Source organism: Eptatretus burgeri, chromosome 13 (genome assembly GCF_056783735.1).
Source record: "Eptatretus burgeri isolate ZD-2024b chromosome 13, Ebu_testis_v1, whole genome shotgun sequence".
Lineage (NCBI taxonomy): Eukaryota > Metazoa > Chordata > Myxini > Myxiniformes > Myxinidae > Eptatretus > Eptatretus burgeri.
In genome coordinates, this window is record NC_140973.1 from 27,899,270 (window position 1) to 27,914,050 (window position 14,781).

At 45.2% G+C, this 14,781-nt stretch overlaps 1 protein-coding gene across 5 annotated transcripts in view; it reads right to left on the reverse strand.

Moving 5' to 3' along the window:
• The window catches only part of LOC147014133 (gamma-aminobutyric acid receptor subunit gamma-2-like), a 221,408-nt gene that overhangs the window by 147,818 nt on the left and 58,809 nt on the right, over window positions 1-14,781 (reverse strand). The window lies entirely within an intron of this gene.

Genomic DNA, 14,781 nt, shown 5'->3' on the forward strand with positions numbered 1-14,781 from the left:
ATGATTGTTATTTCTGCTGCACAAGCATCGCCGGCTTCAACAAGAAGAATAAAGGTCACATCAAGTACGCTGACTGCGTCTCTGCTCGTAAACCTGTGCCTCATGATGACGAGAACCCCGTTCCAACACCTCCAGCTGATCAGAACATAGCTGTAAGCAGTGGTGAAGAGGATGGTGATGATGAACCTTTTGAACCCGACACTCAAGAATCACACCTTCTGAACCAGGGAGACTTAAATGATCTTGTAAGAGATCTCTCGCTGTCAAAGGCGAAGGCAGAGCTGCTTGGATCAAGGCTGCAGCAGTGGAATCTACTTGAACCTAACACCAAGATATCCTTGTTCAGAGCACGCCACAGAGACATGGCTGAGTTCTTTGAGATGGAAGACACGATGACATTCTGCAGTGACATCAACGGTCTGTTGAAAGAACTTGGGTGTGATCACGATCCTGCAGACTGGCGCCTCTTCATCGACTCGGGGAAGAACAGCTTGAAGGCTGTTTTGCTCCACAATGGCAACGAGAAACCATCAGTCCCACTGGCTCACGCGTTCGGCATGACAGAGACCTATGAGACTATGCGGCAGCTGCTTGATTCCATCAAGTACAATGACTTCAACTGGCACATCTGTGGAGACTTGAAAGTCGTGGCGCTGTTGTTAGGGCTGCAGTCAGGCTACACGAAATACATGTGCTTCCTTTGTCTCTGGGATAGCAGAGACGACAAGAATCACTGGACGAAGAAAGATTGGGAAGAGCGAAAAGAGCATGTACCTGGTCGACACAACGTGAAGCATGTCGCCCTTGTCGACCCAGCCAAGGTTTTCCTTCCACCACTCCACATAAAGCTCGGCTTGATGAAAAGTTTTGTACGGGCAATGGATCTGAATGGGCGTGGGTTTTTATACCTCAAGGAAAAGTTTGGCAACACCTTGTCGGAGGCCAAGATCAAGGCTGGTGTCTTTGTTGGACCGCAAATCCGACAGATTATGAAGGACGAAACTTTTCCGACAACTCTAAACCCCAAAGAGCTGGCAGCGTGGAGGAGCTTCAAAGCTGTGACGGACAACTTCTTGGGGAACGAGCGCGCGGACAACTATGAAGAAATAGTGCAGCAGCTGCTGGAGTCCTTCAGGAAACTTGGCTCCAGGATGTCCCTGAAAATCCATTTCCTACACCAGCACCTGAACTTCTTCCCTGACAACTTGGGAGCAGTCTCGGACGAGCACGGCGAGTGATTCCACCAAGAGATTTCACTCATGGAGACGCGTTACCAAGGGCGGCACAACCCGAACATGATGGGCGATTTCTGCTGGTTCCTGCATTGTGAAACTGACACAGAGCAGCACAAACGCAAAGCCAAATGCCTAAAGCATTTTTAATTACATTCTAGTGGAGTTTTTCTGTAATTTCTATAATTTTGAAGCATTCTTGATGAAATAAATGAATAAATGAATTTTTGTAAATTTCATTGAAATCCTGACTTCTAGGCAATGGGAATATTTCTGTTACTGAAAATCCTGACGTGATACAGCAAAACGGTTATGATTTTTGAAATCAGCATACCCAAATTAGTCTAAATCACTTTACACATCTCCAGCAAAAAATTTTTGTTGTTCAGTGTTATAAACAAGGATATTCTTAATATCCGTTATACCAGGTGGAATATCCGATCACTTAGAAAGGAATCCAACAATACCACTGTGATATCATTGTTTGTGACATCACTGTGGTGACGAAAAGGATGCAAACAAAAGTCTTACAGGTGTGAAAGACAAATTGCTGACAGAAAATATGATCGTGAACCATGCAGAAAGAAAACACTGAAACCTGATAGTTACACACTCCTGGATATTGAAATGCTTGGAACCAATCGGAATAGCTGAGAATATAAAAACATTCTTGAGAAAAGTAATTAGCATTTGGTCAACAACAATAACAGTAAATGGAAAACCCTTATTTCAAGTATAATCAGAGGCTTATTTTGAGGGGATTCTCTTCTGTCACTATTATTGTTGTTTAAGCCTAAGTCACATTTGCCACGGCGGCCGTGGGGTCTACAAAATCTACGGCCACGAGCAATTATAGGGTGGCCGCAGTATTTCCACGGTCACACAATGTAGCAGTCACATATGTATTTATTTTTCGGGGAGCCGCACGGGGTATTTATAAATTGTGGAGACCGAAAATGTGGGGGTGCCGTACGGTCTTTGATTTGATGTCGCACGGTGACCTTAGGGCGTTCCTGCGGCAGCCATAGAATTTTCAATGCAGACACAAGGTGCCCACAAGGCGACCGCAGGGGGGCCCTAAGGCGAACGTGCGGCCAAACAGACGGTAACGAGTGGGTTCATTATTTATTTATTTTTACCAGTTCTTTTTTTTGGCTTGTCGAATTGCTACGGCGAACGTAGAAATGAAAAAAAGTTATAACTCTGCGCTATAATTCCACGGCGACCTTACGGCCTGTAAAATATAGCTAAACGGCGTAGGGCCACCCTGAGGTCACCGCAGAAACTCTGCGGCCGCCGCACGTTTCTGTCAATTCAGAGGGCGTACGGCCGCCGTATCCTCGCCGTAGAGAAAATGTGACTTAGGCCTTACGAGTGCGTGGCCGTACGTGCAAAAAAATAAATAAAAACTTTCAAACCGCGTGTCAGAAACAACCACACAGGCCGTACCTCCACTCTCGCGTGCCCGTACGTGCAAAACAAACAAAAAAAACTTTCAAACCGCGTACCAGAAACAATCACACAGGCCATTCCTCCTCTCTCGTAAACGATGACTGGATTGGGAGATTGTGTTTATCTATAAATGCGCATAAGAAATCGAGAAATTATTAGAATACAATAAGTCATCACTATCCGGAAGTGGCGCGTGCCCGTACGTAATGTTCACATGTATTCCACGAATTATCGCTTGCATTGAAGTAACAGCTGCTGTGATACTTACACACACAGTTAATTAAAATCCAAATTAAAATCAAGTTTACCTCCCTGTCTTTGCTGGCCATGACATTCGCTGCCATTGACCATTGCCACTCCTTCGCCACGGTAATTAAGGCGCCCTTTCGCCATCGGCCACGCCGACACAGCAACGTGTCCTGTCATTGGTTTGGTAAATAAATGGCCATAATTTGGGAACCACTTGTCAGATTAATACCAAACCTTGAAAAGGCACAGACTCAGGTCCCCAGCAATATACCTGGCAAATTTCAATCAGATTGGACCAGTGGTCACACACACACACACACACACACACACACACACACACACACACACACACACACACACACACACGGAATCCAAGAGGGTGGTGACGTGGCTTTCGGTGAGAGAAAGCTCACGATGTCACGCAGCCCGTTCACGAGAGGGACACATTGTATATCGACGAAAGGCCGCTCCAGGGGTGTATGTATTCCACTACCAATCAGCTTGTAGAGCGCTTGCCAAGTTGTTAAGGCACTTAAGCAAGTACTCCATTCGAAAAGCGTTGATAAGGAACGGCTGACTTGGCAAGCGATATCTATTGCTTATTGGTAATGGAACACAACCCTCGAGGGGTTTGTTCAACAAGGTCTCCACAGGAAACTTGGTCACTGAACACATCCCAGGTCTATCAGTCTGGGTGTCAATTCGTGCAAGTGGGATGGAAGTGAAACTTTTTGCGTTTTTAAATCGATTGCACTTTCCATCCAATACAGGTTTTGACGATACTAAAACGGGTCAGACCCGTAAAATACGGGTCAAACCCGTGAAATACGGGTCAAACCCGTGAAATACGGGTCACTTGGCATCTATGTGAATACAATTAAGATGTTTCAGGTGACATCAAGGTTACACAACGGAGAAATTGTCAGCAGAAAGGATCACATGATCATATAAGAGAGAAATTAAAATGTTACAGCTCAAAGAAACATATAAGTATGTCAGAACAGAAGAAACTGACAGTATTAAACATCAACAAGTGAAATGAAAAGTGCAAGCTGAAAACAAGAAAATCAAGAAGCGAATACTTCGATATCGCGTAGCTAGGGGCAGTAAAAGGTTGAGAGTGATGAAACAATTTTGCAGTCATAAAATTTCAATGTAGACACGGTGAATTAGCATGCATGATGGGAAGAGTTGTGACGTGGACAAATTTCTATTTATAGCCCTCAGATCAAAGGGACGTACGCGGCCATAAGTGTGACAGAAGACAGAGGACAGAATAGCCAATTATACAACAGCGCGATGTCGCCGCGCTATAATAACCACTTCTGTCACCAAAAAAAGAGGAAGAAATCCCCTCCACAAGACGTTGTAAAAACACTTCTGGTGAAAAACAATGAAGAACGAGAATTACAACGCTGCGCGTCAACAACTAACGGAACAGGAAGATTATCACTTCCTGCTCAGAAAATCAACTTCCGGCGTCACACAGAAAACGATTCAGCACAAAAAAGCGTCGCTCTTCCGCATTAACCCCGCCCACAATTCACCCGGCAATCTCCGCCCACAATACACCGGGCAATCTCCCCCACAATACACCGGGCAATCTCCGCCCACAATACACCGGGCAATCTCCCCCCACAATACACCGGGCAATCTCTGCCCACAATACACCGGGCAATCTCCGCCCACAATACACCCGCCAATCTCCGCCCACAATACACCGGGCAATCTCCCCCCACAATACACCGGGCAATCTCCGCCCACAATACACCGGGCAATCTCCGCCCACAATACACCGGGCAATCTCCCCCCACAATACACCCGGCAATCTCCGCCCACAATACACCGGGCAATCTCTGCCCACAATACACCGGGCAATCTCCACCCACAATACACCGGGCAATCTCCCCCCACAATACACCGGGCAATCTCCGCCCACAATACACCGGGCAATCTCCGCCCACAATACACCCGGCAATCTCCCCCCACAATACACCGGGCAATCTCTGCCCACAATACACCGGGCAATCTCCACCCACAATACACCCGGCAATCTCCGCCCACAATACACCAGGCAATTTCCGCCCACAATACACCCGGCAATCTCCGCCCGCAATACACCAGGCAATCTCCGCCCGCAATACACCCGGCAATCTCCGCCCACAATCCATCCGGCAATCTCCGCCCACAATCCACCCGGCAATCTCCGCCCACAATACACCAGGCAATCTCCGCCCACAATACACCCGGCAATCTCCGCCAACAATCCACCCGGCAATCTCCGCCCACAATACACCGGGCAATCTCCGCCCACAATACAACAGGCAATCTCTGCCCACAATACACCGGGCAATCTCCGCCCACAATACACCGGGCAATCTCCGCCCACAATACACCCGGCAATCTCCGCCCACAATCCACCCGGCAATCTCCGCCCACAATCCACTCGGCAATCTCCGCCCACAATACACCCGCAATCTCCGCCCACAATCCACCCGGCAATCTCCGCCCACAATCCACCCGGCAATCTCCGCCCACAATCCACTCGGCAATCTCCGCCCACAATACACCCGCAATCTCCGCCCACAATCCACCAGGCAATCTCCGCCCACAATCCACCCGACAATCTCCGCCCACAATCCACCCAGCAATCTCCGCCCACAATCCACCCGACAATCTCCGCCCACAATCCACCCAGCAATCTCCGCCCACAATCCACCCAGCAATCTCCGCCCACAATCTCTGCCCACATCACACCCAACAATAAGTGTGACAGAAGACACAGGACAGAATAGCCAATTATATAACAGCGCCATGTCGCCGCGCTGTAAAAAAGTGAGATAACTTGAATCGCACGTCTCAAGTCGTAGAAAGTATATTTATTGAGATAAAAAACTGTAGAGATAAAAAAGATGATTTTTCGGGAGATGTACAAGTCTCCCGATGCCAATTTTGTTGAGATCATCGATGCTATTCATTCTTTGTTCGCATCACCTTCCCTTAAGAATAAACATTGTTTTGTCATGGGTGACTTCAACTTGTTTCATTACCATCAAAATTCCCACTGTCAGGACTTTTTAGATATACTGCTCTCAATATCATTTATCCCAGCAATTAGAAAACTTACAAGTAGGGCCGGATTTACCCAAAGGCAACCAGAGCATGTGCCCACCACCCAAGGGGCCTCCACCACCCAAGGGGCCTCCACCACCCAAGGGGCCTCCACCACCCAAGGGGCCTCCACCACCCAAGGGGCCTCCACCACCCAAGGGGTCTCCACCACCCAAGGAGTAATGTACCACCCAAGGGGCCTCCAACACCCAAAGGGCCTCCACCACCCAAGGGGGCTCCACCACCCAAGGGGTAATGTACCACCCAAGGGGCCTCCAACACCCAAAGGGCCTCCACCACCCAAGCGAAGGGCTCATCCAGGATTAAGCCAAGCCATGTGGGCCCAAGCCATTTGCAGAAGCTTTATGCAGTATTCACAATCGTTACGCCTTCCATTTCAGTTTTCCCTTCAGTGTAAAACAAGGATTATCAAATATATATCGAAAGGTTTCAGCCGACAGCAGTCACAGGTCTTGAGAAGACCACAGCATGTTTGGGCCTCACGCCTCCAACAACTTCTTTCCCCAAAGCGATTGTGTTGTTGTTGTTGTTGTTGTTGATGTGAAGGTGATGTTGAGGTCATATTTCTTGTTCTGGTTGCGATCCTGTTCTTGGCGGTGTAGTTGTTGAGGTAATGTTTCTTTTTCCGGTTGCGATCCTGTTCTCTTGGCGGTGTTATGATATAGCCTTGGGTAGAGGGCTTGGGTACCGCCTATTGCTCCGGAGGTCCTGATTGACATGCTCGGGAGACCAATACGTTCCCCATGTGCGGCCGCGCTGTATAAGCAGTCAGATGTGATCGAGCAATGTTAACATCCTAATACTGATGCCAATTCACACACCCCACTCTTCAACACACAGTATCGTATGTAAATCCAAGAATGCAATGCAAAATTCAAAACGGAGGAACAAAGGCAAATTTTTTTACTCAGGATGAAGAAACACAGGGTATACCACCAAGCAATGGATAAATCATGATACTAAAAAAAGAAGAATATAATAAAATATATCGTATGTAACATTGAAGACATTAAAGGAGAGACAAGCGCCAAGACAACATGGACAAGACAATTCAACAGGTCACCAGTTATCCCGAACCAATCCCAAAGGGGTGGGGGGAGGGGGGAAGCAAAATAACAAAGGAATATTTGCCAAGATATAAAGAAAATAATGTGTAAAGGAGAAAGGTGGGGGGGGGGAGAAAAATTCAGGTGTGTTTGAGTTGATGTTGCAGTGGCCTCGCCCCAGCCACAGGCCACAAAGATGATGCCTCACCACCACCCTTCCCTCTCTCTGGGTGTGTTCTCAAACTTTGCCAACGAACGAACCAGAGCAACTCCTGCAACACCTTGAAGCCACGCTTTGCTTCAGGTCGGCTCAGGTGACACTCAGGAGGAGGAAATGCTTCTGCTCCCTCTCTGATCAACGTGCTCCAGTGAGGCTCTCCTCTGCCTCAGTATCTTCAACACAGACGGTGCCTCCAACAGGCGGCCATCGGAGGGATCGCCAAATATATTTTGCTTTGAAGCTCACAAAGAGAAACCATCTAACCTTTGTAAGCACACGAGTCATATAAAAGAAACAATCGCTTTGGAAACAATCACGAGGACAAGGAAAACATGATTGCTCGTACACTGCTGAGGTTAAAAGTTAAAACCTCCACCACCAAATCATCATCAGAAGATACGGGATGAAACTGTTCCCCATGGCATCCGTAACCAAACATGCAGGCGTGCACACACACCCGCAGGGAGTCCCTTTACAGATCCAAATCTACTCATATGTACCACATCTGTGTGTGCTGTATATGTACCTCTACCTTAAGCAACTGCTGACTGTACATCCTGATCGGGACATGAACTGTAACACTATTGACTGTAGGGTGCTTGGCAAGTGGCTTAAGCACTCAAGCAAGCACTCCAATGAAATGGTTGATAAGGAACGGCTGGCTGGCTTCGCAAGCAACAGCAAGCTGATTGGTCATGGCACATACCTGCAAAAGACGAAACATCGCCGATTTCTTAACATTTTCAGATCTCACTCCAGATTTCGAGTTATTTAGTCCACCTGATCAGATCTTCCAAACTCAGATTATATTTCAATTAAATACTTTAATTCGTCCGTGAGAGTAGATCATGGAAAAATCGCATCATGTAATGCATGAAATTGTTCCAAGCTCATAATTTGAAAACTATAGCACTTACAAAAGTGATATATAGAGCAATTTGTATGTATGTAGATGAGGCTTTCAATGATACGAGTGAGGGAAAGTGAAAAAAACAAAAAACATTTTGAGCACTTTATCGTTAATAAATCGTTGTGTCCTGTTCCAACTCAAGGCATTGTTGAGCAGGCCGAACAAAATGGCAAATTAAGACCAGAGAGAGAGAGAGAGAGAGAAAAAAAGAGGTGACCGTGGAAGCATGGAGGTGTCTGAAGATATGTCTAATAAAGGAAAAAATTAAATAAGGCCATTAATTATCTTCAAATGGGGTGTTTTAATTAACCGAAACACCTAATTTTCACTCATGCACTCCCTTGGAGTTCCGTTAGTATGCATGCAAAGTTTCAGGTTGCTAGATTTCATGGTTTTGGAGTTAAGGACACACACACACACACACACACACACACACACACACACACACACACACACACACACACACACACACACACACACACACACACACACACACACACACACACACACACACACACACACTTATTGGTATAGATATCAATGATTTTCAAAACTCATCATCAGTCGTGTCATTTATCCTTTTTTCGGACGACTCTAATCTATTTTGCTCTCACTGTCATCCTGCAACCCTCTTGGATACTATGAATATAGAATTGCAATTTGTTTTGATTGGATCCAGGCCAACAAGTTGTCCTTTAATATTAACAAACAAATTTCATGTTATTTAGTAATTCCATATTATCTTTACCTATTCAGGGTACTAATAGTGTAATACAAGTTGATTCATCAAAATGTGTTGGTGTTTATATTGACAGTCAGCTGTCTTGGAAAGTACAGATTGATTTCTTATGTAAATTATTGTCTCCATATACAGAAAAAGGTGTCATAAACAAACTCAGAGAGAGAGAGAGAGAGAGAGAGAGAGAGAGAGAGAGAGAGAGAGAGAGAGAGAGAGAGAGAGAGAGAGACAGACAGACAGACAGACAGACAGACAGACAGACAGACAGACAGACAGACAGACAGACAGACAGACAGAGATATAAACAAACTAAAAACTGTTGGACTCATACATGTTTTGGTATGTACTCTATTCCACCCTCATCTTGTCTTATTGAATTAAAGTGTACTTGCTTGGGGAAACAGCTCTAAAAGCCATATAGACAAAATGAGCATCGTTCAGAAATGGCCCGTTAGAATAATAAATAATGTTGGATTTTATTCACATTCAAGTAAGCTGTTATATGATTGTATTATCCTTAAAATACCTGACATATTTTCATATTGTCTTAGAATATTGATCCACCAACAAATGAAAGGTAATTTACCAGATGCTTTTATTCCTCTTTTCCAATATAAAAGTGAGATACTTTGTTACCCCAAGAGACAACATGATTGTTTTAATCTTCCACGTACCTGTACGGTTTTCACAAACAAAACAATTACGTTAACTGGACCTAAATTATGGAATAGCTTAAATGCTGAACTAACTGAAACCCCCTCAATCAATAGTTTTAAACAAAAGCTCAGGTGTTACCTCAAATATTTATGTGTTGCTTTGCAATGTCCGACTGTTACTGGATTGTACAGATTGTACAGGTGGTACTGTACATTGTATTTGATTCAAGTGACAAATTCTCCTGTTCATTATACTCTCTCTCTATCGAGTGCAGCCTGTGGCTGCTGGTTGCATCATTGGTTGGGACACGGCAATGCTGCTGATGCAGTGTCCCCCTTACCAGTACACTGGTGCTCATTTTGCCGACCTCGGAAGGATGATAGGCTGAGTCAACCTCCTGGTGTATTTTTAATTCAGCGGCCAACGGGGCTTGAACTCAGAACCCTAGGATCCCAAGCCACCACCCTAACCACTAAGCCAACACCAGGCTGTTCATTATACTAAAGTGTGCTCTTTGTAGACCACATGGCTTCTCTCGTATGACATCTTTCCTTCATGTCTTCAATGACCGGAAACACATTTTTGTGTGTGTGTGTGTATTTCACGTCTACTTCCAACTTATTGCTATGCTCAGACTAATAATCTTTTTGCAGGAGCCTACTCCTTGACAAGCTCAGATTTTCATTTGGGTTCCTCACATTTTACACTGATTAGCCATGTCTTATTTATCTCATTTGACGCCTATATTTATTTCACTGTACATTGTATTTGATTCAATCTATTTCTTTGTATTGTTACTGGCCAGGGGTCAGCCGCCAACCGACCGCTCTGAACGGAGCCGCAAGTCGAGTCGGCCCGACCGATCGCCCGGAATATAGATCGCCGTCCGGATAACTCCGAGCGACGGATCCTTGTACAAGAACCGAAATACGCCAATCGGCAGATCACGTGGGGTAGGGTCGATTGCCAATCTTCAATTTACCTAAATACCCACGTGATCCAACTACCGGGGTATTCCACCCTCGACGGAACTCGTACCGAACAAATCGCCGAGGCGAGCTTGTCCGTGCGCGATTCCGAGCGGCGTAATCGCGAGAACCGTCGGTCCAAATGTCCCCCTATTACGGCAAACCAACGGCTTTTGATCTCCCAACACATGAAATGTTCAGTCAATGAGGGAATGGACGCAACGAGCAGGTTTACATTCACACAAGGACATTTATTATAATGAAACACGTATGCAATTAAATAAGGCAAAACACGTATGCAATTATACAAGCAACAAAAACACAACAAAAGAACTACAACCGTCTACTTATTATGTACAGTCATTTACACTTAACAGCAGTTCCGACTTATGAGACGGGCCCACGGACACACGTACATGCGCACGCTCACACACACACACACACACACACACACACACACACACACACACACACACACACACACACACACACGAAACGGTGGCTGAGGCCTTTAATCACGAGCTCCAGCTCGGAGGACAGGTGAGCTGAAACTCAGAGCTTGACTCGAACCTTTCCACCTCGTGTGGTCTTCAACTTGTCCGGACCTGGGCTCCAGCGAGAACGAGCTGGATCCAATCGCCGCGATCTTTCCCGAGCTCCCGCAAATCCTCCCGCGCTTCTCAACACGTGTCAGTGAGATGAGGCGCCAATCCTTCCTGTTGATCGTCGCTTCCCCGAGGATCCAACTCCAAGAAGAGGCCGATGCGTCGCACCAAGCCGGGTAACAAAATGAAGAGCAAAAAGCTCCACGAACCAAGAAGAAGAGGAAGAAGAGGAAGAAGAGGAAGAAGCCTCCACTCACAGCTCGAGCCGAACAACTGGCTCAAGTTGCTTCCAAAACAAAGCAGCAGCCGAAGCTCACTGAGCCAGCCGAAGCAAAAAGCTTCCGAAGGCCTCAAGCCAAGCAAGCCAAGCAGGACCCGATGGCCTGCTGAATGACTGCTCTCTCCGAAGCAAAAAGCTTACTCCTCCCACGGGACTCAGCACACGAACTCTGCACATGGGACTCAGAACGGGACTTCTTCATGAACTCTGCCACGGGACTCCCACAAACTCAGCCCACGAACTCAGCCATACCACGGGACTCCCACGAACTCAGCCCAAGAACTCAGCCCTACCACGGGACTCCCACACGAACAAAGAAAAGATGTCCTCTTTATCCTTTGCACCCCCTCCCCCGCACCTGGCGTGACTCGTACCCTCGTGATCCACCCCCCGCTCAACCACGGGTGGGAGGGAGTTGTTGACGTCACCGCAGGGTTCTTCTTCCTCTTCGCAGAAGAGGGGGAGGGACGTCTCCATTGTTCGCTCCCGAACTATTAAATCGATCCGCAGCGCATCTAATCAACTTCAAAACATTTAAACAATGGAAGGTGAGCTATCTAGGGGACAAGCACTTATTGAAATTGCTGAATAAGGGAACCTGTATGTTGTGTGCAATTGAATTCCAAATTCATAACAGTATTATTCTGAATTTGACTGAAATTGTATGAATCATGTCTTTTCGTGTGAAATGTGGAACAACAAACAAGTCAATTCAAAAGGCTACAATCGATCCTTAATTAGTCTAAACCAGTTTCTCAAGGTGGGGCGTGGTAATACTTTGGGGGGGCATGAGGATTCAGAATTAATGAATTAATATATGAACGCTTTCGAGAGAAAGAGAGAGAGAAAGCTAAGAGAAATCGACTGGGAATCACGAAACATGGTGATTTAAGGCTGAAACTGACAAAATTGGTTCCTCGAATTAAACAAATCTGCAGCCAGCGTCAAGGGCAGCGCTCCCATTGAAGTGAGTAGCAATTGAATAAAATTTGCAATAAAGTTTTAAGAAAGCCTCTTGAATACATATGTAGTATATACTGGAGTGTCTCCAATCATGGTGGGGCGTACGATTTTTTTGAAAATCAAAGTGGGGTGTGGGACAAAAAGGTTGAGAAACACTGGTCTAAAGCATTGGCTCTTAACCTGGGGGGGGGGGCATGAGTAATTTCCAGAGGGGGCGCGAACCCGGAGAAAAAAGTAGGAATTTCTCCAATTATTTTTGGATTTCTCTTTACAAGAGTTTGCATAATATCGTGATGAACATAAAAAAAAAAACAAAAGAATTGCCTTTAATAATTATAATTTTCGTTTTCTATTCGCGACTAGGCCTACCATTTTCTGTATTAAAATTAATTTAAAAATTTATCATTTATTTAAATTTAATGTTAAAATTTATATTTTATTTTAATTTTAATATTAAAAAAAAATTTGCACAGATTTGCATGACCAATTTCAAACTAAATCATTCGCAATGAGTGCAAAAAAGTGGAAGTATCTTGACGAATATATTCGATTTGGATGTGTCCCTCTCCAAAAGGGTAACACAGAGGTAACCCAGTGTGTAATATGCGACAAGACTCTGAGCAATGATGGCATGCGGCCCACACGCTTGTAACGCCACTTGAAGACAATGCATCCTGCTGTAGCTGCCAAACCCAAGGCAGTCCTTAAAACAACAAAGACAAATGTGTCCAAGAGCCGCATCGTAAAGGCAATAACAACAACTTCCGATATTTCGTCATGTACCTTGATGGAGCCAATAGCGAGACCCGTCATGGAGGCTCCTGTTCATGACGACAAAATCGTGTATCTACGAAATTACAACACATTAAATGGAATAATATTTAAATAGTAACGTGAACTTTTCGAAACTTTAAAGCAAATGTCCGAATATATTTAAAAGTTGATGATAGACGCTCTCAAAAGGCACCCTCAATGCGAGGATGTGTACAGGTGTTTAGTATTTATGGAGATCCGGATCCTGTATGTAAAAGAGCCGAGTCCTAAAGGTTTTGTCTTCACCAGAAGAAGAACAAGAAGAAGAAGAAGAAGAACAACAACAACAACAACAACAACAACGCAGAGCTCTCTTAGAGCCAGCATTCACGACGCGAGACGCGGTGAAAAAGGCAGTCCTTGAAGCAAGCTAAGATGGACAGCAGTGGAGCATTTTGGCAGCACGTTTCAAAGGTTGTTGAGGTTTCCTATGAGATCGCCATGTTGATTGCAAAGAGCAAAAAGAGCCAGAACATCGGAGAGACTCTCATAAAACCAAGTGTACTGCGTGCAGCAGAGCTCGTCTGGGGAAGGATAGTGCAAACAAGCTTTCCCAAATCTCTCTATCAAATGATACTGTCAAGGGAAGGATCGATGAAATGTCTCAAGACATCAAAGATCAAGTTCTCGACCAAGTAAGAGCTTCACCTGTATTTGCCATCCAGTTGGACGAAACAACTGAGGTTGCTCAGTGTTCTCAGCTACTGATGTATGCTCGTTTCGTGTCAGGCAATAGTGTAAAAGAGGAAATGCCCTTCTGCCATCCCATAGAAAGTTATACAACAGCAACTGATATTTTTCAAGTGGTATCAAACTTCTTTCAGGAAAATCACCTTTCGTGAGACTCGCTGGTAGTGGTGTGTACTGATGGAGCTCCAGCCATGCTTGGTTTGCAATCTGGTTTTTCAATCTGGTGAAAGAAAAAAGTCCATCTGCTATAGGTACACAATGCATCCTTCATCGTGAAGCCTTAGCATCTAGAACTCTACCTGCTGAAATGAGGGATGTCATGAACTTGGCTATCAAGGTAGTCACCTTCATCAAAGCTGGGGTCTTAAAAAGTCATCTCTTCAAACAGCTGTGTGTGGATATGGATTCTGAACATCAAGCCTTGCTTTTCCACACAAACGTACGATGGCTTTCGAAGAGAAACATGCTTGGACGGCTTTATGAACTATGACAAGAAGTGGCAACATTTCTAGATTCACAGCAGAAAACAGATCTCCATGACAAGTTCCAGTCTGAAGGATTTTTGCTATCTCTACCTTACCTGGTGGACATCGTTGAAGTACTGAATGCCATCAACCTCAAACCCCAAGGGAAAAACATCAACATACTCATGCACCATGACATCATTCGAGCCTTCATGGCCAAACTCGACCTCTGGAAATGTCTAATTCAGGATGAAACTACAGCCAGTTTTGCCAACTTGGATTCTGCTCTCATTCACAGTTATCTTGATTCTGAGTTAAAGAAACAAATAATTACTCATCTGACTGAATTGAAAGCAGAATT